This window comes from Microcaecilia unicolor, unplaced genomic scaffold, assembly GCF_901765095.1.
Source record: "Microcaecilia unicolor unplaced genomic scaffold, aMicUni1.1, whole genome shotgun sequence".
Taxonomy (NCBI): domain Eukaryota; kingdom Metazoa; phylum Chordata; class Amphibia; order Gymnophiona; family Siphonopidae; genus Microcaecilia; species Microcaecilia unicolor.
In genome coordinates this window covers 109,510-132,605 of record NW_021963229.1, presented here as the reverse complement: position 1 = coordinate 132,605, position 23,096 = coordinate 109,510, and the positions used below count along the sequence as shown (strand labels likewise).

General features: G+C 49.8%; 1 long non-coding RNA gene across 1 annotated transcript; it reads left to right on the top strand.

Moving 5' to 3' along the window:
* Positions 1 to 699: 699 nt before the first annotated feature.
* Positions 700 to 23,077, top strand: LOC115459090. The gene is made up of 2 exons (XR_003940202.1): positions 700 to 814; positions 22,898 to 23,077. It is a non-coding gene; the product is annotated as an uncharacterized LOC115459090 (long non-coding RNA).
* The last annotated feature ends 19 nt before the right edge of the window (positions 23,078 to 23,096 follow it).

Here is a 23,096-nt window from a genome sequence, read left to right as displayed (position 1 = left end):
ACTTAACCCTCCATTGCCCCTGGTACAAAATAAGTACCTGAATATATGTAAACCACTTCGAATGTAGTTGCAAAAACCTCAGAAAGGCAGTTTATCAAGTCCCATTTCCTTTTCCCTTATGACATCACAATATCAGAAGTGAACCAAGTATCGGGCAGCCATTGTGACATCACTGATGAGGTTGGCTCTTATTGGTGGAATTAGTGGAGGAGTAGCCTAGTGGTTAGTGCAGTGGACTTTGATCCTACTGTATCTGGCAATCAAGCCATTGTGACATCACTGATGAGGTTGGCTCTTATTGGTGGAATGAGGCATTATGACATCACAGTATCAGCTCCAGTGGAGGAGTAGCCTAGTGGTTAGTGCAGTGGATTTGATCCTGGGGAACTGAGTTCGATTCCCACTGCAGCTCCTTGTGACTCTGGGCAAGTCACTTAACCCTCCATTGCCCTCCATAAGTACCTGAATATACTATGTAAACCGCTTTGAATGTAGTTGCAAAAACCACAGAAAGGCAGTATATCAAGTCCTATTTCCCTTTCCCAAAGGGACACATATTTTTACCTGCTCCGAAGCACATAACTGTGTGCATATATTTGTGTCCATATCATTTATTTATTTTCTGTAAGCCATCTAGAAAGTAGGCAGGCGGCATATAAATGTTTTTAAAGTATTTAAATATTGATCCATTAATTGACAGTTTATCTTACCTCTTTCTCATCTAGCTACCAATGCAGATCCTGTCCATGGAGGGGATACAGTTAAGGCTACTCGGGTTGCTCCAGTCGCTGCAGTCTTTCAGGATAAAAATGTTGTAAGTGAATAGGGGACCTGAGGAGGAACCTAATGGTCGGAGCAGTAGGCTGGGAACCAGAAAGCCCAGGTTCAAATCCCATGGCAGCTCCTATTCCAGAGACCTGGGATATATCCAAGCTGTTCCTAACCTGGGAGGGAGGGAGGAAGTCAGGGCTGCTCAGGGAATACCTACCCTAAAGACAGAGAAGGTGATTCTAAATCACTGCTTCAGAAATTGGCTTTGTTGAAGTGCAGAAGCTGTAAAAATAGTTTTGTTCCTCCTGATATTCAGCAGCTAAATTAGACCCAGATATCCAATGGCAGGCCATGTCCAGTCACCGAAAATCTGGGGATATCTGGGAGGGTGTATGTGGGTCCTAGTTGATATTTAGGCAGAACCCATGTAAGACACTTATGTGGATCCCAGCTGAATATTGGCCGGGACGCACATTAGAACATCCGTCTGATCATCCCCCCTCCCCAACAAGAGAGGAAAAACCACTGCTTATACCTGGGATAAGCAGCATAAATCTGTTCTACTCTTTTGGGATCAAGTACTTGCGACCTGGATTGGCCACTGTTGGAAACAGGATACCGGGCTTCATGGACTTTCAGTAAGACCCAGTATGGCAACGCTTATGTTCTTACGACTACTGACAGAGATCACAGCTGCCATTTTCCATCCAGAGCCATCAGGGGAAGGATTAAGGGGTAGATGCACAGAACTCCAGCTCTGTAGAGACCTGCGCAAGAAAATACTGGTTGCAACAAAAACGAAATACAAATTATATGCACACTATTAGCTTAAGCATTGGACGTTAAAGGGGGAGAGCTGTGTGTCAGAGGAAAGGTCCTGCCAGACATTGAGGGGCATAATCGAACAGAAACGCCTATCTCCATGGGCGTTTATCTCCGAGAACGGGTCCGTGAAGGGGCGGAGTGAACCGTATTTTCAAAAAAAAATAGACGCCCATGTTTTATTCGCCAAGGTGTGAGCTGGGCGTTTTTGCTTTTCAGCGATAATGGAAAATGAAATCGGCCAGCTCAAAAACGAATAAATCCAAGGCATTTGTTCGTGGGAGGGGCCAGGATTCATAGTGCACTGGTCCCCCTCACATGCCAGGACACCAACCGGGCACCCTAGGGGGCACTTTTACAAAAACAAAAAAAAGGTAAAAGAGCTCCCAGGTGCATAGCACCCTTCCCTTGGTGTTGAGCCCCCCAAATCCCCCTCAAAACCCACTGCCCACAAGTCTACACATTACTATAGCCCTAAGAGGTGAAGGGGGGCACCTACATGTGGGTACAGTGGGTTTGGGGGGGTTGGACGACTAAGCATTAAGCAGCACAATTGTAACAGGTAGGGGGGGGATGGGCCTGGGTCCACCTGCCTGACGTCCACTGCACCCCCTAACAACTGCTCCAGGGACCTGCATACTGCTGCTTGGGAGGAGGGTATGACATTTGAGGGTGAAAGTAAAAAGTTGTGAAACATCATTTTTTTGTGGTGGGGGGGGTTAGTGACCACTGGGGGAGTCAGGGGAGGTCATCCCCGACTCCCTCTGGGGGTCATCTGGTCATTTAGGGCACTTTTTGGGGCCTTATTCGTGAAAAAACAGGGTCCAGGAAAAGTGCCCTAAATTCTAACTACAAACGCATCCATTATCGGCGAAAGGCGCCCATCTCTGTTCGGGTGATAACCACGCCCCAGTTCCGCCTTCACCACGCCTCCGACACGCCCCCGTCAACTTTGTCCGCATCCGCGACGGAGTGCAGTTGAAAGCGTCCAAAGTTCGGCTTTCGATTATACCGCTTTATTTGTTTTTGTGAGAAAAACGCCCATCTCCCGATTTAGGTCGGAACTTGGGCGTTTTTCTCGTTCGATTATAAGCTGGATAGTAACATAGTAGATGATGGCAGAAAAAGACCTGCATGGTCCATCCAGTCTGCCCAACAAGATAAACTCACATGTGCTACTTTTTGTGTACACCTTACCTTGATTTGTACCTGTCCTTTTCCGGGCACAGACCGTATAAGTCTCCGTCTCCTGCCACCGGCTTTGCCACCCAATCTCGTCTAAGCTCCTTAGGATCCATTCCTTCTGAGCAGGATTCCTTTATGTTTATCCCACGCATGTTTGAATTCCGTTACCGTTTTCGTTTCCACTACTCTCTCCGTGAAAAAATACTTCCTGACATTTTTCTTGAGTCTGCCCCCCTTCAATCTCATTTCATGTCCTCTCGTTCTACTGCCTTCGCATCTCCTGAAAAGGTTAGCTTGCAGATTAATACCTTTCAAATATTTGAACGTCTGTATCATATCACCCCTGTTTCTCCTTTCCTCCAGAGTATACATGTTCAGGTCTGCAAGTCTCTCCTCATACGTCTTGTAACGCAAATCCCATACCATTCTTGCAGCTTTTCTTTTTACTGCTTCAATTCTTTTTTCATCCTTAACAAGATACGGCCTCCAGAACTGAACACAATACTCCAGGTAGGGCCTCACCAACGACTTATACAGGGGCATCAACACCCCCTTTCTTCTGCTGGTCACACCTCTTTCTATACAGCCTAACAACCTTCTAGCTAGGGCCACCGCCTTGTCATAGTGTTTCGTCGCCTTCAAATCCTCAGATACTATCACCCCAAGATCCCTCTCCTCATCCGTACCTATCAGACTCTCCCCGCCTAACACATACGTCTCCCGTGGATTTCTACTCCCTAAGTGCATGACTTTGCATTTCTTCGCATTGAATTTTAATTGCCAAACCTTAGACCATTCTTCTAGCTTCCGTAGGTCCTTTTTCAGCCTTCAGCTTTGCCTCTGCTGTGACCCACCAGCGTTTGGAGGACTGGGAAGGGAGGAATGGAGGTTGGCAGGTGCACCGAAAAGATACTGGACCTGGGCTTGAAGTGGGAGATAGAGGCAGGCAGATGTATTGGGGAGACGTTGGACCCGGGCTTAGGGGGAGGGTGAGAAGGGGAAGGGAGCTCTAGTTTCAGGCGGCCCTGGGCATTTTGTTGGGCTCGCTCAGTGGTAGCTATGCCCCTGAATTGGAGGTAGAAGCAAACAATTGAAGTCAGTTGATGCTTCCAGGAGATCTTGGGTCTGCAACAGCACTAACAATCTCCAATCCACAGAAGTCCTCCAACCAAGCTGGTGAGAGATTTCTTTAAAATGAAAGAACCAATTATCTGCACTCATTAGAGAGGCAAAAAGGAAATCAGGACAGTATAGGGTGGGTGGAAGGAGAGGAGACCAGCAGCAGCTAAAGCCAACAAAGAAGAATAGAAAACACATTAAAGCGAGGTGTAGTGCCCATCCCCACCTACTTACTAAACACCATCTCTACTACTGTCACCCCCCCCCATCTGTCACCTCCTCAACCTCTCTCTCCACTGCAACTGTCCCTGACACCTTCAAGCATGCTGTAGTCACACCACTCCTCAAAAAACCATCACTAGACCCTACCTGTCCTTCCAACTACCGCCCCATCTCCCTCCTACCCTTCCTCTCCAAGATACTTGAACGCGCTGTTCACAGCCGTTGCCTTGATTTTCTCTCCTCTCATGCCAGCCTCGATCCGCTTCAATCTGGTTTTCGCCCACTACACTTGACAGAAACAGAGGAGTGATCTAAGCAGCATCACAACCAGTAGTAGCAGATCTGATACAGACAGGCAAGTGGGGTTGCGTTGTCTGTGAACTACATTACACACAATGCATTGCTCACACACATATCTCAGCAGTGAAGACTACAGCAGTCAAGATCTTTAGGGGTAAGAAGCAGTGAAGGCATTAACACATTTTAGGGTCACACTATAACTAGTGCCAAGCTATCATGGGACAGAACACTCCCCGTCTGGTATCGGAGATACCACTATTATTATCATCTCACGTTACCAAACTAATGGCATGCAAAGTCCATTGTCTGTATTCAGGTTGTCTGTCAGCTGTGGGGTTGTCTTCTTCCATCACTTGGGAGCTGAAACGAGAGACAGGCAACAACACACTAAACATAAGGGAGAGAAAGAGTCTTTGAGTCTCTGGTTTTCCTGAGTAGATGATGCCTCTCGGAGCTTGTGCCTCTTCGTGCGGCATGAGGCGTACAATTTCAGTGATGACTCTGGAGAATCCTTCGCTGTTCCTTGCTTCACGGTTCTGCTTTCGACCGCTCTGATATTCCTGTTCTCGCTGGGGATAGCTTTGACGACTGATGCCAGGGACCAATCATCGCGTGGAGTCTGGCTGTCCTTGAATAAGACAATGTCGCCTTCATGGACGTCGACCTCACTGCTCTGTCGCTTGCAGCAGATCTGTAGGATCATTCGCTTCGTCACACAGGAGCTGAAACGAGAGACAGACAACAACACACACTGGAGAACACAAAGGAGAGAGAGAGTTCTTGAGTCTTTGGTCTTCACCGGTAGAAGATGGTTCACTGTGCTTGTGCTTCTTCATGCGGCACGAGGAGCACCATTTCCGTGATGGGTCTACAGAACTTATTTGCTGATCCTTGTTTCACTGTTCTGACTTCGACCTTTCTGACGTTCCCATCTTCACTGGGGATGGCTTTGGTCACTAGTTGAGCTTGGTTGTCCTTGAGAAAGACAATGTCGCCTTCCTGGATGCTGGCCTTACTGGTTTGCCACTTGTTGCGGTTCTGTAGAGTCGGGAGGTACTCTCGTCTCCAGCGTTTCCAGAAGGTATTCACCAAGCTCTGTACTTGTCTCCACTGCCATCTGCATAGATCCTTCTCATCAAAATCTCCAGGTGGGTTTGGAGGCACACCCGTCTTTTGAGTTAGGAGCGTGGCTGGAGTCAGGATCAAAGGTGATTCTGGGTCGGAGGACAATGGAATCAGAGGTCTTGCGTTGATGATGGCAGACACTTCTGCCAGGAGTGTGGTCAGAATCTCATGGGTGAGGCGGTTAGTCTTGGTCTCGGATAGCATAGAGTCAAGGATTCGGCGAGATACCCCAATCATATGCTCCCAAACTCCCCCCATATGTGAGGCATGGGGGGGGGGTGAATATCCACATGCACTGTTGGTCATTCAAGTATTTCTCGACAGTAGAGGTGTTGATCTTCTCTGAGTTTATCTTCAACTCTTTGCAAGCGCTCACGAAGTTGGATCCACAGTCAGAGCGGATCTGCTTGGCTGGACCACGGATTGAGAAGAACCTTCTGAGAGCATTTATGAAGCTTGAAGCATCCATAGACTCTATAACTTCGATGTGGACAGCGCGTATGCTCATGCACGTGAACATAACGACCCATTGCTTGCTGTTCGCGTTCCCTCCTCTGGTCCGTCTCGAGACGATTGCCCATGGTCCAAAGATGTCCAGCCCCACATAAGTGAATGGTGGGTCAATGCTTAACCTTTCAGGTGGCAAGTCTGCCATTCTTTGGTCTTTATGCTTGCCCCGTGTCTTACGGCACTTGACGCATCTGTGGATAACTGAGGTGATGCAACGCTTTGCTCCAACGATCCACAATCCTGCGGTCCGGATTGACCCTTTGGTAAAGTGTCGGCTTTGGTGTTTGACTTGCTCATGGTAGTGCCGAACGAGGACAGTGGATACAGGGTGTCGTCCTGGTATGATCAGGGGATTCCTTTCGCTCTTGTCCAGCTTGGCACGGGCGAGACGGCCGCCTATTCTCAACAAACCATCCTCGTCTTGGAAAGGGTCTAGCTTCCACAAGGGACTGTCTTTTGTCACGTCCTTCCCTTTGTTGAGGCACTGGAGTTCTGTGACGTATCTTTCTCGTTGCACACAACGCAAGATTGTCTTCTCGGCCTGGAGGAGCTCTTCTGCTGGCAGGGGCTTGGTGCAGAGGTGCCAATGGTGACACGTGCTTGCTCCTCTATAAGCCCTTGGTTGGAAGGAATGGGCGATGTGGATAAGGTGGGCTATGGCTCTCTTCAGTGTCGCCCACCGTGAAAATCGGTTGAAGTGGTGCGTGCCCAGGCCAAAGTAGCTGAAACACTTGTGACGAGGGCCGTCACTGGCGGACCGGACTTCGACATCGTCTTCCGGGTTCATCAGTTCAAAGGGAGTTTACAGTAGCTGGAGGGGTGCTTATTGGTTGTGCGAGAAACTTCGGCCCTGTTTGCCAAGTCATTCGCGTTAGGTGCGCTGCTGAGACAGCTCTCGTGGCGTGGTCTGCTGGGTTCTGATCGGTTGACACGTGTCTTGTGGACTTCCGAATGCGTTCCACTCGGTTACTCACGTACACGTAGAATCTCCTACTCTGATTGTGTATATAGCCGAGTACAACCTTACTATCTGTGTAGAACTTAACTGAGTCCAGTTGAGTGTCCATCTCGCTCACAACCAGTTCGGCTATTTCTACTGCCAGAACTGCTCCGTACAGCTCCAGGCGTGGCACAGTCTGACTGGGCTGCGGGGCGAGCTTGGCTTTGCCAAAGATGAATTCCACGTGGACACCGCCACAGGCACCTACGGCCTTCAGGTACGCCACCGTAGCTATGGCCTTTTCTGAGGCATCAGAGAAGACGCAAACCTCTTTGTGGCAGGCGTTCGTGAGAGACACGGGGACATATGTTCGTGGGATGCGGAGTTCTTCGAGTGATTTTAGGGAGTTCCTCCATGTGTCCCACTCTTGCTTCTTTTCCTGTGGCAGTGGAGTGTCCCATTCACTCGGGGTCGAAGACAGTTCACGAAGCAGCAATCTTCCCTGGATGGTGACTGGCGCCACAAATCCCAGAGGATCATACAGCTGTTCACTGTGGACAAAACGCCTCGTCAGATGTACGGTTTCTCTTGTGCGCAAACCCGGAAAGTGAAGGTGTCCCCCTTTAGGTCCAGCTCAAGCCAAGGCTGCGTCTGTAGTGGGGGGTGTATCCACTCCTAAGTCTAGGTCCTTCAAGTTCATGGCCGTGATCCGCTGAAGGGAACGTTTTCATCACCTCGGCGCTGTTGGATGCAATTTTGTGGAGCCTCAGATTAGCTTTCGCTACCATCATCTGCGTCCTTTTCAACAGATCGATGGCCTCTGTTTCAGTGGGCAGGGACTTCAACCCGTCATCTACGTAGAAGTCTCTCTCTACGAACTGCCTGGCATCAGCGCCGTGTTCTTTCTCTCCTTCCTGTGCAGTTCGTCTGAGCCCGTAGGTGGCCACAGCGGGTGATGGGCCGTTCCCAAAGACATGTACTCGCATCCTGTATTCGACAATCTCTCCGTTGACATCATTGTTGCGGAACCACAAGAATCTTAAGTAATTTCTGTAATCTTCATGGACGGTGAAGCAGTAGAACATTTGCTGGATGTCGGCTGTTACGGCAATGCGCTCTTTTCTGAAGTGGATCAGGATGCCCAGTAAACTGCTGGTAAGGTCAGGCCTGGTGAGCAGCACATTGTTCAGTGAGGTCCCTCTAAACTGGGCGCTGGAGTCGAACACGACTTCTGTTGTTTGGGAGCCGAGACCTGGGCTTACGAAATGGAAGGGGTGCCACCCAGCTGTTCGCCTCATCTTTCCTAAATTCTTTTTTCATGATGTTCAGGAACTCTTATCTTCTATAGAGAAGGCCGGTTTGTCAACATCTTTGGTGGTGTGGAACACCGAGCTTCCCAAGTATTCACTCAAATCTGCTATGGGGATGGTTCTGTAGAGTGTTGAATCACTGTTCCGTTCCTTGTAAGCAGGGGCCTCTTTGGTGGTCAGGTGTCTGGTGCATGGTTCGAATAAGGAAGCGCGCCCAACTTCTAGGCCGTTGGTGGCGAGCTCCTTGATGTTTGGCCTTGTTCGATCGAGGCAGACGTTGCCCACTATTGTCCAACCCAGGTCGAGATGGTGCGCATAGGGAGCATCACGCGGGCCCCTGCGTGATTCATGGATGTACAAGAGTTCTGGCGCGTCTCGGCCCAGCAAAAGTAAGATTTCAGCTTCCGGATCCACAGGCCTGAGTTGGTTGGCTATAGGTCTTAAATGGGGGTGGTCCAATGCCGCCTCTGGTGTTGGAATTTCATCCTTGTCATCTGGTATCTGGTCACATTCGATCAGCATGGGCAGCCGTAACTTGGCGCTTCCATCTATTGCCTATATCACGTAACCGCTCGCCACTCTTCCCGACATTTGCACGATTCCTGTACATGTCCTAATGCTATAAGAGGAACAGGCTTGATAGAGCTTGAACAGGTCGAAAAACTCTGATCTTGCAAGGGACCGGTTGCTCTGCTTGTCTGTGATGGCGTCCATTTTAACTGCTTCCTCGGGTCGCCCTTCGGGATACACCTTGGCTAGGCATATCTTGGTGCAAGACCTCCCTTCGCGGATCTTCCCACACACCCTCGTACATTTCGGCGTGACTTGGAGCATCGTTGCCTCCCCTTCTTCTGTCTCCCCACCGTGATCTGTTTCGGAGTTGATACACGGCTTTGCTCCGCTGGGGTGTAGAGCATAGATATGTCGGTTACTACCGCACTCTGCGCACCGGACAGGGGCTCTGCAGCCTCGGGCGAGATGGTCTGAAGAAGAACAGCACCTGTAGCAGAATTTGTACTTCGTAAGCAGCTCCATACGCTCCTTCAAAGGCAACCTCAGGAACCACCGACACTCTCTGAATGGATGGGGTGCCTTGTGTATCGGGCACTGCTCGTTGGGGACCTCTTCATTCTCCGTGCTGGGAGGAGGGTCAGGCGTTGAGGATGATACTTCCGTCTTATACACAGAAATGGGTTTCCTGTATGTTCTGGCTGGTTTCCCTTCCCAGGACGGGCCCGATTCAGATGGTTCTACTATGAACCAGGGGTCGTTTCTCCTTTTGGCTATGTCCCTTATGAAACTTGTGAAGATACTGAAGGGAGGATACTTCCCTTGGTTCTCTGCCTTGTATCATGTGCCAGCTACTGACCACATCTCCCTTATGTTGTATGGTAACTTCCCTAAGATGCTCTTGGTGCCCCGAGGCGTGTCTAGCTGGCTGAGGTTTGGAAATCCGTTCTCGGCCTTGACCGCTTCCAGCTCGTGAAGGAGGTTTACCAGTTCTTGCAACTTGTGGTGGTCTCTAACGCATATCGTTGGGAATCTATCCAACTTGTTGAACAATTAATTCTCTATGGCTTCCGGGCTCCCGTAGTACTCCTCAAGCCTTTCCCACATCTCTTCTAACCCTCTAGACAGGTCGCTCAGATAGGAGTGCTTCAGTTCTTCTACGCGTACGGCTGTTTCCTTCCCCAGCCAGTGTAGCATCATGTTCATCTCTTGCTTGGGAGTGAGCCTCATGTTCGCGATGGCGTCCTTGAAGTCTGACTTCCATGCCCGGTAACGCTCAGGGCGGCCGTCGAACTGGGTAAGTCCTGAGCCTCCCAGATCCTTGCGCGCCAGATATCTTACTAGCTCGTCTCCTGTTGAGGCTTCGGGTTGAGCAGTGGGAACCGCTGCTGGTGGATTGGTCTGGCCCTCTGTAGGGATATACGTGGGGTGCGACCGCTTTGTTGTTTCTTGATTGCCTACAGAGTATTGAAATGATGCTCCCGGAGGCAGTAGTGGTGCATCAGAGCGTATACATACAGGCGCGTCGGTGCATTGAGAGTCAGCTTCCGTGATGTGTCGCACCTTGGGCTTTCTTTCTTGGGTTTGCACTCCCAGTGCTGAGGGTAAGTTTGGTTCTTCAGGATTGGAGGGCTCCTCTGGCTCTAAATGTATCGCTGCTCTGCTAGGTGCCGTGGTGTGTGCTATCACATGTTCAGCTTGGCCCTTCTTCTTGCGACCTCAGCCGCCATTGCAGCCCTCTCGCGTGCCTCCTTGGCCCTCTCGCATTCGTCTCGGCCCTCCTGCGGGCATCTTCCGCCTCTATGTCGGCCCTCCTGCGGGCATCTTCCGCCTCTAGGTCAGCCAGTTCTAGCTTCAGGGCGACCTCTTGTTCAAGGTGGTGACGGCGAGACTTGGCCATCGCCGCTGCAATCCGTGCCTGATGAGCCACTGAGCTAGCTGCTGACAGGTTGGAGCGGGTTGATGCACATGACCTGGAGGATCTTGAGCTCTTGGATGTGTGCTTTGAAGAGTGGGAGCACAGGGAGGCGTTGTCTCGTATATCTACGCTTGCGTTCACTGTTTCCTCTATGGCTCTTGTTACTTCCGCTCTACGCTTCTGATCTATGGATTCTTGGAGCTCCTTTTCCTTCAGGCTCTGCTCCATATTTGCTTCGACTAAGAACTGGTAGTACTTTTCTGTCTTTTTCTGGTAGAGCGCATAACTAATCTCCATCAATGACAGACGGGTGCCATCGCCTCCTGCTGTCTTCGAGGCTCCTAGCATGCCTTCCTTCACCTCTTCCCACAGCTGGTTTAGCTTCATACTGTACTTTTCCTGCTTCGCTTGGTAAATTTCCAGAGATTTATGGGTCAGCTTACGGATTCTTTTGCTCTTTGCTTGCTGTTGGGCCTGAGGAGGAAGGATGTCTGCTGTATCTGCCTGTCTCTCTGGCCGCCCTTGTGTGTTTGGGTCAAGGGCTGCCGCCTCTGGTGTAGTCTGTGAAGCATTAAGGTCTGCCATTATCATCTTTGTGTAGGGAGGGGGGGGGGCTAGATGTGTGGGGGCTCACTCTGAGTGAAGCTGTGCCTGCTTGCTCCTTTAAACTTGCCTCCCTCTGTTCACTGACTTAAAGGAGGGAGATCCTTTTCTCGAGCTGTTCACACCAGGACTGTATCCAATTTCAATTACAAGTTAATGAGCAGAGTTGCTGAAAGCAGGTGGGGAGCTTGCTCTGGAGATGGGGAAAGGTACTTGAAGAACAATAGGAGGGTACTTCTCACTTAATTGCCCCTTGCAAATGTGGTTGTGCAGGGAAGGCAGACAGTCACTGGTTTTAAACCTTTATTATCTTATGCTTTCTTTCCAGATTCAGTGCTTCTAAAAGATGCCTTTAACAGATTCAAAGTTACATAGTAACATAGTAAATGACGGCCGAAAAAAGACCTTGCGCGGTCCATCCAGTCCGGCCCAACAAGATAAACTCATATGTGCTACTTTTTGTGTATATCTTACCTTGATTTGTACCTGTCCTTTTCAGGGCACAGACCGTATAAGTCTGCCCAGCACTATCCCCGCCCCCCAACCACCCGCCCCCGCCTCCCACCACCGCTCTGGCACAGACCGTATAAGTCTGCCCAGCCACTATCCCGCACCCCCAACCACCAGCCCCGCCTCCCAACCACCGGCTCTGGCACAGACCGTATAAGTCTGCCCAGCACTATCCTCGCCCCCCAACCACCAGCCCCGCCTCCCACCACCGGTTCTGGCACAGACCTTATAAGTCTGCCCAGCACTATCCCCGCCCCACCTCCCACCACCAGCTCTGTCACAGACTGTATAAGTCTGCCCAGCACTATCCCCGCCTCCCAACCACCAGCCCCGCCTCCCACCACCGGTTCTGGCACAGACCGTATAAGTCTGCCCAGCACTATCCCCGCCTCCCGCCACCGGCTCTGCCACCCAATCTCGGCTAAGCTCCTTAGGATCCATTCCTTCTGAACAGGATTCCTTTATGTTTATCCCACGCATGTTTGAATTCCGTTACCGTTTTCATTTCCACCACCTCCCGTGGGAGGGCATTCCAAGCATCCACTACTCTCTCTGTGAAAAAATACTTCCTGACATTTTTCTTGAGGTGTGGGAAGGTTAGGTACCTTGCTTTTGGAGGTGGGCTGATACCACTACAAAGCATTTCATGAACACACAACAGGCAGAACGGAAGGACCTTTAATTGAAAATTCTCTATTTGAAAGATGAATCTCAGATACCTTCTGCAACAATGATGGATTGGTTTAGGTGTGTATGCATCCTTGAGATCTACGGTACATAGCCAGTCCCCATTCATTTTGAATTTCTCTTTGTGAAGAGATACCTATTTACATTGTATTTGGGAGTGCCCCCCTATGGTAAAATTATGTCTTACCCCAGACCAATGGGTTATGTCCATCCACCAGAGAAAGGAGACAGAGAAAACAAATAGCTCCAAGCACTTCGCTCTCAAAGGCATTATACAGCCTGGAATGTTCAGCAATCCTCTCAGTCTCCTAGCGGATGGTGTACGGATAGTGCAGCTCCTGTCTGGTGCCCGGCCGGAAGCTCCTGCCCTAGGCCTCCCACAGGCCAGTCGAGTGAGGGTTATAGCTAACCGCCTGAAGCCCTGGCTGGAATGGATGACACCCAGTGATTCTGGGTCCCTGGCCTACAATGCAAAGAGAAGCTGCAGAGCCCATCGCAGGGACTGTAGAGAACTGCATTAAGGAGTTGGCAAAGGAACCCAAGAAGCACTGACAGGCACCGCACAAACCATGTGAAGGGCTAAAGAAACCTCCGAGAAGGAAGCAGCTTCTCAGAAAGGCCCTGCGATGTACCAACAGACAGCGAAGCAGTCTGGCTGGGTGTTTCTAGAACCCTGAACTGCTACCAAGCCCCGATAACAGCCCTAGCCAAGGATACGACACCAAGGCAGCTGCAAACGTGAGGTGAATGGCCTGAATCTGAGTCAAAGGCAGCCGCCATCACCCGAGACCAGGAAGCCTGTTGAAGGGTGGAAACAAGGCTGCTATGTGAGAATCCTCCAAGAGATACCCGCGAGAACATATCACCAAAAGTGGACCACACCATACCACTCTGGAAGACACCAGCAGCCAGGAAGCCAGCAACATGTTGCTGGAAAAAATTGCTAAGCAGTCCCGCTGAGAAGAGCTGCCCGAAAGAAAAAAAAATCTGAGACTGCACCAATTGCTAACGCCAGCAGCATTAAGGACTACACACACCAACCCTGTCAGCCTCCTGATTTCCTTTTTTTTTTTTTTTAAAACACATCCAAACAGAACGACAGAGAGAGAGACCATTGACAAACAGAGGAAACACCCCATTGGGAATGAACATGGCCAACCACTAGAAGAGCCCACAGCATTGGCGATGCCCCAGAAAGGAAAGTGGGAACCAGGTGCCTAAAGGAACCCTGGCCCGCTAAGAACTGGAAAACGAGCAACAACATAAAAGATTTCCTATGAGAGGAAAAAAGTCACCAAGCCCAGATATAGACCATCTGGAACAAAGCCAAGAGATAGTGTTGCTGAGCATTGCAACATGAGGAAGAACTAGCTAAGCCCTGGAAAAGAAAAATCAAGGCATATACTTGCTGTGCCACCAGGAATCCAGCTGAACTGCAAAGTTAAGTTTCACAACACTCCCCAGAATGCCACACAGGGCCAGAGTGGAATTTAGGGGGGGGAGCCGGTATAACTGGGTGTCAGCCTAGCTGAGGGATGAGGGAAACCGCAATCACTGGGTATCATCCATTCCAACCAGAACCTCAGGCAATCAGCTACAATCCCCACCCAATCGACCTGTGGGAAACCCAGGTTTCCTCATGCCAGTATCCACAGGGTGCTCGTGGCAAACTGTAGGAGCATTTGCTGGCCCGGAGGGAGTGATTGGGCCGATGGTAAGACACCCTTCACTGCACCTTTTCGCTTTGTATGCGGCATATTGGAAGAAGGTAATAATTGAACAGAGCTCAGCGTTAGCCTCCACAGAGCCTCAAGCTCGAGCCGCCATCTTGACTCCTCCCCACACCTAAATCTCTTGTTCTTTTCTGAAGCTCCTTTATTAAATAACATAGATGATTACTCACAGTTAGATGTTCATAAACACAAAGGAATCCTGTGGTTTTGTGAGCTGTATCAGTGGAGAGAAGGTAGAAGTTTAACCAGGATCAGCTCGTTGCAGAGGTAAGAAAATAGTTCCATAGATAGAGGCAGCTTGGAGTTAGGTGTTTGGGAGTGCAGTACCCTCTTTTAGGAGGATATTTTCAGGGTGAAAAGACTAGTGCTTCTCCAGAGCTACAACAGGATCATTGCTTTGTCCTGGAGCAAAATGGATACTGTCCTCCTTATGGACGGGGGGGGGGGGGGGGGGGGGCGGAGCCAGAAGCTCATACAGACTCAGAGAAGAAGGAGTAGGAAAGCCAATAGGGACGAAGCCTGCCCTCGAGTGGCAAGGGTGGCTCTAGGGGGCAGCCCCTGATTGGAGGAAAAGGTCATACCTGGCTGACCTCTCGGGACAGAGATAGTAAGAATGGCCAGGAAGTGCTGGCACATAAACAAAGAAGCCAAGCTTGGCTGAGACAGAGGAGTGATCTAAGCAGCATCACAACCAGTAGTAGCAGATCTTAAACAGACAGGCAAGTGGGGTTGCGTTGTCTGTGAACTACATTACACACAATGCATTGCTCACACACATATCTCAGCAGTGAAGACTACAGCAGTCAAGATCTTTAGGGGGAAGAATAGCAGTGAAGGCATTAACACATTTTAGGGTCACACTTTAACTAGTGCCAAGCTGTCATGGGACAGAACAACAAGGTAATGTTGATGTAACACTAAACAGGACGGGACCCAGAATAAGAAAACCAGGAGCAGAAGAGATCACCTGCTGAAAGTCTTGGCTCTCTATATTTAATTAATTATGTGTTTCAAAGCATTTGATATATCACCATTCACTGGGCTGCTTAGTGGTTTACAAGATCATGACAGAGCGAAGAAAAGGGAAGGGAAGGTAAAGGCACAGGCCCCGGGACAGCCACAGGTGCCACAGCACCCCCAAAATTTTGCTATCCTTCTCTACCCATGAGGCCTTTTTTCTCTTATCTTGCACCTGCACACACTCAAAGCTGGCCAGCTGGTTCTGTCCCCTCCAAAACAAGAAGTGTTTAGAGGGGGCAGGAGCCAGCAGGCCTTGAGCATCTAAAGATCCTGTATCGGGCCAGCCATGAGATGTCTCCAACGTAGCTTATAGAGTTGCCACCCCAGGGGAACATGGTAAGAGAAAAAATACCTTGTGGACACAGTAGGGAAGAAAAGAAATGCTGACAATTGGGTGGGGGGAGATTTGAATGATGGACACCATAGGCAGAGGGGAGAGAACAGAAAGAAAGAAAAGGGGAAGGGAAGGAGAGAGATGCTGAAGAGAAGAGGGAAGGGGAGGGGAAGAGATGCTGAAGACCATGGGGGGGGGGGAGGGTGGAATGTTAAACACCACAGGGAGGTTGAATAACAGATGGATGCTATAGGCAGAGGGGGAAGGGAAGGAGACAGATGCTGTAGACCATGGGGGGGGGGGGGGGGTGGAGTTGAGAGGGAGGGAAGGAGAGAGATGCTAGAGACCATGGAGTGGGTAGGATGCTGGAAACCACAGAAAGGGGAGAGATGCTGAAAGGGGAGAGAAGGAGAGGTGCTGAAGAGAGGAGGTGCTGAAGAGAGGAGGGATGCTAGAAACTGTGTGGGGGGGAGGGGTGAGATGCTGTAGAACATGGGGGGAGGTTGAGAGGGAGGGAAAGAGAGAGATGCTGGAGACTCTGGGGGATGTAATGCTGGACACTACAGGCAGGGGGTGGGAGAAGGGAAAAAGAGAGGTGCTACAGACTATAGGGGAGGGAGAGAGGTGCAGTAGACCATGAGGGGCTGAGAGGGAGAGATGCTGGATAAGAGGGGGGGGGGGAGTAAGTAGGGAAGTAGAGAAATGCTTGACACCATGGGGGGTTGAGGATATATGTTGGATGCCATAGAAGGGGACTAGGATGCTATGGAAGGATTGGGGACAGAGCATTCCGCTGCCTCTGGGTAAAGGAGCACAATATAAATCCAAGAGACAAATAATCAATTGCCATCAATGGTGATACATAAGGGAATAAGACATGTGATAAATGAAGAAGAAAAGCCCAACGAGCTTTAAAAAGAGAAAGAGCTCACCATACTGAAAGAGAGAGAGAGTTTAAGAGAAAAGCCAAGTGTTTAAAAGAGGCCTTGAATCTCTTGACTGAACGTTCAGAACAAAGATCGCTAGGCATTTGCTTCCACAGGGCGGAAACAGACAGTTAAAGGCCACAGCACGAGAGAAATCAAGACAAATCATGGAGGCAGAAGGCACAGCCAATAAATTAGCTCAAGATGAATGCAGAGCACAATTGGGGGTGCTGAAACAGCGCTTGCTAAAGTCTCCAATGATCTGTTCCTGGCCAGATCCAAAGGTCTCTGTTCTATTCTCATCCTTCTTGATCTATCTGCTGCCTTTGACACTGTTGATCACAGCCTATTCCTTGATACGCTGTACTTACTTGGATTTCAGGGCTCTGTTCTTTCCTGGTTTTCTTTGTATCTTTCCCAGCCTACCTTCAGTGTATACTCTAGTGGGTCCTCCTCTACTTCTATCCCACTGTCAGTTGGTGTACCTCAGGGATCTGTCCTGGGACCCCTTCTTTTCTCCATCTATACTTCTTCCCTTGTTACTCTGATCTCATCCCATGGTTTTCAGTATCATCTTTATGCTGATGACTCCCAGACCTACCTCTCCACGCCAGAAATTTCAGCCGAAATCCAGGCCAAAGTATCAGCCTGCCTGTCTGACATTGCTTCCTGGATGTCTCGGTGCCATCTGAAACTAAACATGACCAAGACTGAGCTTCTCATCTTTCCCCCTAAACCAACCTCTCCTCCTCCCTCATTCTCTATTTCTGTGGATAACACCAGTGGTGTGCTGGAGCTGGCTTACTCCGGCTCGCAAGAGCCGCTTGTTAAATTTTGACAGCTCTTGCGAGCCGGTTGTTCTTCGGGGCGAGCCGGCTCCATTACATGAGGTAAGCATGGCAGGAGGGCGCCATCACAGGCCATGCTTACCTCCCCTCCCGCTCCTAAACATTTCCAGCAATTGTCTTCTCTCCCCTGCCCCCCTCCATCCATGCCCAGCAATTGTCTTCTCTCCCCTGCTCCCCTCTACCCATCCATGCCCAGCAATTCTCCTCCCCCCTGCCCTCCCCTCCCGCTCCCATCCATGCCCAACAATTTTCCGTTGCCCCATTCTCCCCTCCCGCTCCCATCCATTTCCAGCGATTCTCCTCCCTCCCCTGCCCTCCCCTCCCGCTCCCAAACATGTCCAGTGATTGTCCTTCATCTCCACCCTCCCCTCCCGGTCCCATCCATCTTTTTTCATTACCTCCGTTGAAGCGCTGCGTTATTTAAAGCCCTGCTGCCCGTCTCTGCCCCTCTACCCATCCATGCCCAGCAATTGTCTTCTCTCCCCTGCCCCCTCTACCCATCAATGCCCAGCAACTGTCTTCTCTCCCCTGCCCCCCTCTACCCATCCATGCCCAGCAATTGTCTTCTCTCCCCTGCCCCCTCTACCCATCCATGCCCAGCAATTGTCTTCTCTCCCCTGCCCCCTCTACCCATCTATGCCCAGCAATTGTCATCTCTCCCCTGCCCCCCTCCATCCATGCCCAGCAATTGTCTTCTCTCCCCTGCTCCCCTCTACCCATCCATGCCCAGCAATTCTCCTCCCCCCTGCCCTCCCCTCCCGCTCCCATCCATGCCCAACAATTTTCCATTGCCCCATTCTCCCCTCCCGCTCCCATCCATTTCCAGCGATTCTCCTTCACCCCCACAAAATTGTTGGGCATGGATGGGAGCGGGAGGGGAGGGCAGGGGGGAGGAGAATTGCTGGGCATGGATGGGTAGGGGGGCAGGGGAGAGAAGAGAATTGCTGGGTATGGATGGATAGAGGGTGGCAGGGGAGAGAGGAGAGTTTCAGGACATAGATGGAGGGGAGGGCAAGAGAAATTCTGGACATGGAGGGAAGATAGAGGAAGGAGATTAGATGAGGGGAAAGGAAGTGAGGAGAGAAACTGCACATGGATAGAGAAAATAGGCAGAAGCTGGATCCACTGTACAGTCAAATCTGCGGAGGACCAGAAATGAAGAAGAAAGGAGGAAAGAAAAGAAATAAATGGAAAGGAAGCCCTGGAAACGGAGTCAAGGGAACAGATAGAGAGCAGCAGAATCAGATACTGGACCAGCATGATCAGAGAAACAAAGTCACCAAACAACAAAGGTAGAAAAAAAATAATTTTATTTTCATTATAGTGTTTGGAATATGTCCACTTTGAGAATCAGGTGCTGAACGTTAAAAGTTTATATTTATTTACTTATTTATGGCATTTTATCCCATATTAAACATGAATTAGATTGGAACCTGGGATCATTTAATTTTTTTTCCTGGAGAGAGTAATGCATTGCCCCTCCCCTCGGCTATAGCCAGCGTTGCAATTTTGGGGGGGGCGCAGAGGTGGACGGGGGGGGGGGGGGGGCGCCGAGGTGGATGGGGAGAGAGCCTGTTGTTAAAAATTTACCAGCACACCACTGCCTCCAGCGTTCCCTTCCCTCTCACTGTTCCGCCCTCTGACATCATTTCATCTTTATGCGAGAGCAGGATAATGAGAGGTAAGAGAACACTGGAGGCTTGCTGATGTCAGGATGTTACGAACCCAGCCAGCCAGAGAACATTGGAGGTACAAATTATATATATAGATCTACATTTCACAAAGCACGCTTAGTCTTTAAAAAGCATTAAATAAAAATGTTTTCTTTTCTTCCTTTGTTGTCTGAGTATTTTACTTTTCTAATTAGGCTGGTTCCAGTCTCTTTTCCACTTTCCATGTGTCAGTCGACTCCTAAATTCTTTTCCAGGTTGGCTTTTCTATTTCTTCTCTCTCCTCTTGTCTTCTTCCTTTCCTTCTCTACATTTTTTTCATTTAATGTTTTTTTTCACACTTTTCTTTCACCCTTTAGTCCTTAGTCTCTGTTTCACTTCTCATCTACCTCATCCCCTTCTCCCATTCCCCTTCCCCAGTACCCCCATCCCTTTTCAATGCCTCTCATCCTCTCTCCAGTCTTCCAGGTCATTGATATTAGGTCTCAACCTTTCCTCACGTCAACCCCTTCTCTTGTCCCTCTTCTCTTATCCCTCATTTCACATCCTCACTCATTATCCCAACCCATCAATATACTCCCACATATCTAAGCCTGCCAAGTATTCACTAGCCCCTCAAATTCCCACTCCATCTCTCTGATCCATAATTGCTCTGTTCCTCTTCCTCTCCCTTCCATCCACACCTCCTAGCCCCATGCATCTTCTGATCTGTTCCCCTCCCCTCTACCCTTACCCCCAGTCCCATCCACCTCCTGCTTCTCCCTCCTACACCCTAGCCTCATCCATATCTTGCTTCCTCCACCCCACTCAGTACGGGTCAGTGTTCCCCTCCCCCTCTTCTCCTCTCTCTCCCAGTACAATCCAGTGTCGCTCTCCCATCCTCTCCTTTCTCCTATCCCTCCTCTGGCCTACAGTCTTCAAGGTGTCCAGACCATTGTTGTCAGGGTTGCGGTCTTCCCGCAACACTGGGTGTTCCCCTCCCCCTCTTCTCCTCTCTCTCCCAGTACAATCCAGTGTCGCTCTCCCATCCTCTCCTCTTTCCTATCCCTCCTCTGGCCTACAGTCTTCAAGGTGTCCAGACCATTGTTGTCAGGGTTGCGGTCTTCCCGCAACACTGGGTGGGTTTTCTGCGAGCAGCTGCAGAAACTTTTCAGCGGCTGCGGGGTGCGGGTTTGGGCTTTTTTTCCTGTGGCCGCTGTGTGCTTTTTTCCGGGGCTTCTATTGGTCCACTTTGGTCCAATAGAAGCTTTCCCGGGGTTTCTATTGGTCCGGTGTGGTCCAATAGAAGCTTTTCAGGGGCGTGGTTGATGTCAGGGGCGGGGTTAACAACGTCGGGGGTGACGTCAGGGGGCGGGGTTAATGACGTGGGAGGCAGGGTCTGTGACATTGGAGGCGGGGTTGGTGACGTGGGAGGCGGGGTTTGACTTTGGGCGTTTTTTGGGCGAGTTTAGGGCTGATTTTGGGCTGGGAAAATTTTTCCCATCTGGCAACCCTGGTCCAGACAGTTTCAGGGCCACCGGCAGCGTTAGCGATGCAAGCATTCTACCTTCAGCCTGCCTAGAAGCTTTACTTCTGCAGCAACTTCCTGTTCCTGTGTAGGTGGGATGCTGCAGAGAGAAGGTTTCCGGGGCAGCTGGAAGGCAGCATGCTTACATCACTAATGCTATCGATGGCCCTGAACCGGTCCGGACAGCTTGAAGACTGCAGACCGGAGGAGGGGTAGAGGAAAGAAGGTGAGGAGATGACGGGAGAGGAAGTGCTATTACTGGAACCAGCAAGGAAGGGGGTGGAAGGAGAGAGGGGGATTGTGCACTATGTCCATGGGAGAAGGACACCAGATCAAAAATAAAAGAATGTGAATTAGTATAAATCTACTACTACTACTTATCATTTCTATAGCGCTACAAGACATACGCAGCGCTGTACACCATACACAAAAGACAGTCCCTGCTCAAAGAGCTTACAATCTAGATAAGACAGGTAAACAGACAGAACAATTATGGGTAAGAGAATACAGACAGAACAATTAAGGGAAGGGAATAAAGAGGTGAGGATAAAGGACAGGGCAAGTGAGTTAGGAGTCAAAAGCAGTGGTAAAGAGGTGGGTTTTGAGTTTGGACTTGAAAACGACTAAAGACGGGGCTAGACGTACAGGCTCGGGAAGTCTATTCCAGGCGTGAGGTGCAGCGAGATAAAAGGAACGGAGTCTTGAATTAGCAGTAGAGGAGAAAGGGACAGATAGGAGAGATTTATCTACAGAACGGAGTACTCGAGGGGGGACATAGGGAGAGACAAGAATGGAGAGGTACTGGGGAGCGGCAGTGAATGCACTTATAGGTTAATAGGAGAAGTTTGAATTGAATACGGAAACGGATAGGGAGCCAGTGAAGTGACTTAAGGAGAGGGGTAATGTGGGCATAGCGACTTTGGTGGAAGATGAGTCACGCAGCAGAGTTTTGGATTGATTGAAGAGGCGAGAGATGGCTAAGAGGGAGGCCGGTGAAAAGTAGGTTACAATAATCAAGACAAGAGGTGATAAGAGTGTGGATAAGGGTTCAGAGATGAAGGGACGGATTTTGTTAATGTTGTAGGGAAAGAAACGACAGGTTTTGACAATCTGCTGAATGTGATCAGAGAAGGAGAGAGAGAAGTCAAAGATGACCCCAAGGTTACGAGCAGATGAGACAGGGAGAATAAGAGTGCCATCCACCGAAATAGAGAAAGGGGGGTGAGGGGAGGTAGGTTTAGGGGGAAAGATGAGAAGCTCGGTTTTGGCCGTGTTGAGCTTCAGATGACGTCAAGACATCCATGCAGCAATGTCAGACAGGCAGGCTGAAACTTTGGTCTGGATGCCAGTTGAGACATCGGGGGTAGAGAGGTAGATCTGGGAGTCGTCAGCATAGAGATGGTACTGAAAGCCATGGGATGAAATCAGAGAGCCAAGGGAAGACGTGTAGATGGAAAACAGGAGAGGACTGAGAACAGAGCCTTGAGGTACACCGATTGGTAGTGGGATAAAAGTGGAAGAGGATCCACCAGAGTGTACACTAAAGGTGCGAAGCGAGAGGTAGGAGGAGAACCAGGAAAGAACAGAGCCCTGGAATCCAAATGAAGACAGCATATCAAGGAGTAGGCCGTGATCAACAGTGTCAAAAGCAGCGGATAGGTCAAGAAGAATGAGGATAGAATAGAGACCTTTGGATTTGGCCAGAAACAGGTCGTTGGAAACTTTAGTAAGTGCAGTTTCAGTTTAATGAAGAGGGCGAAAGCCAGATTGGAGTGGGTCAAGAACAGCTTGAGATGAGAGAAAGTCAAGGCAGTGAACGGCGCATTCAAGTAATTTGGAAAGGAAGGGGAGGAGGGAGATGGGTTGATAGTTGGAAGGACAGGTAGGGTCAAGATCTGTTTCCAGATACCCAACTAAATAGTATAAATATAGAAATCTCAAAGTCCTACTTAGATTCCTCACTTCAATTAATGTAATACATTCAAGAGTGCATAAATCTCTCACTATCACATGTCTAGGAGCAGTGTACCTAGTAGGGATTGGGACTCCTCTGAGAGCTCTTGGCTGTGATATTATCCATCAGGGATTGGCACTACTCTACATGCTCCGTTCTGTGCCTGTAGCCAAGTCTGTGTTAATAAAACTTCTATTCTGAGCTCTGTGACTTTATTTAGCTGAGGATATGACAGGAACTCCTTCCGCTGCTCTGAGTTCCAGGATCTAGGTAGAGGGTTAGTGCTCTGGTATGAAATTGGGGGGGGGGGGGGGGGGGGAAGAATTACTCCCCCAGGAACTGCTCATGGTGTTCCACCTCTCTTCTCTTCTAGTGAACCGGACCTGTACTTGATTTTGGACCAGCCTCACTGCTGACATTCAGAAGGATCTTTCTCCAGCACTGAGGACACCACCCCTGTACCCTCTACTTCTACACCCTCCAGGGACTCACAGTGTGATTACTGGAACTCTGGTTACTTTCTAATGGATTAAATAAAACCTTTGCAGCATCATTCAGTGATTGGCTTTTGG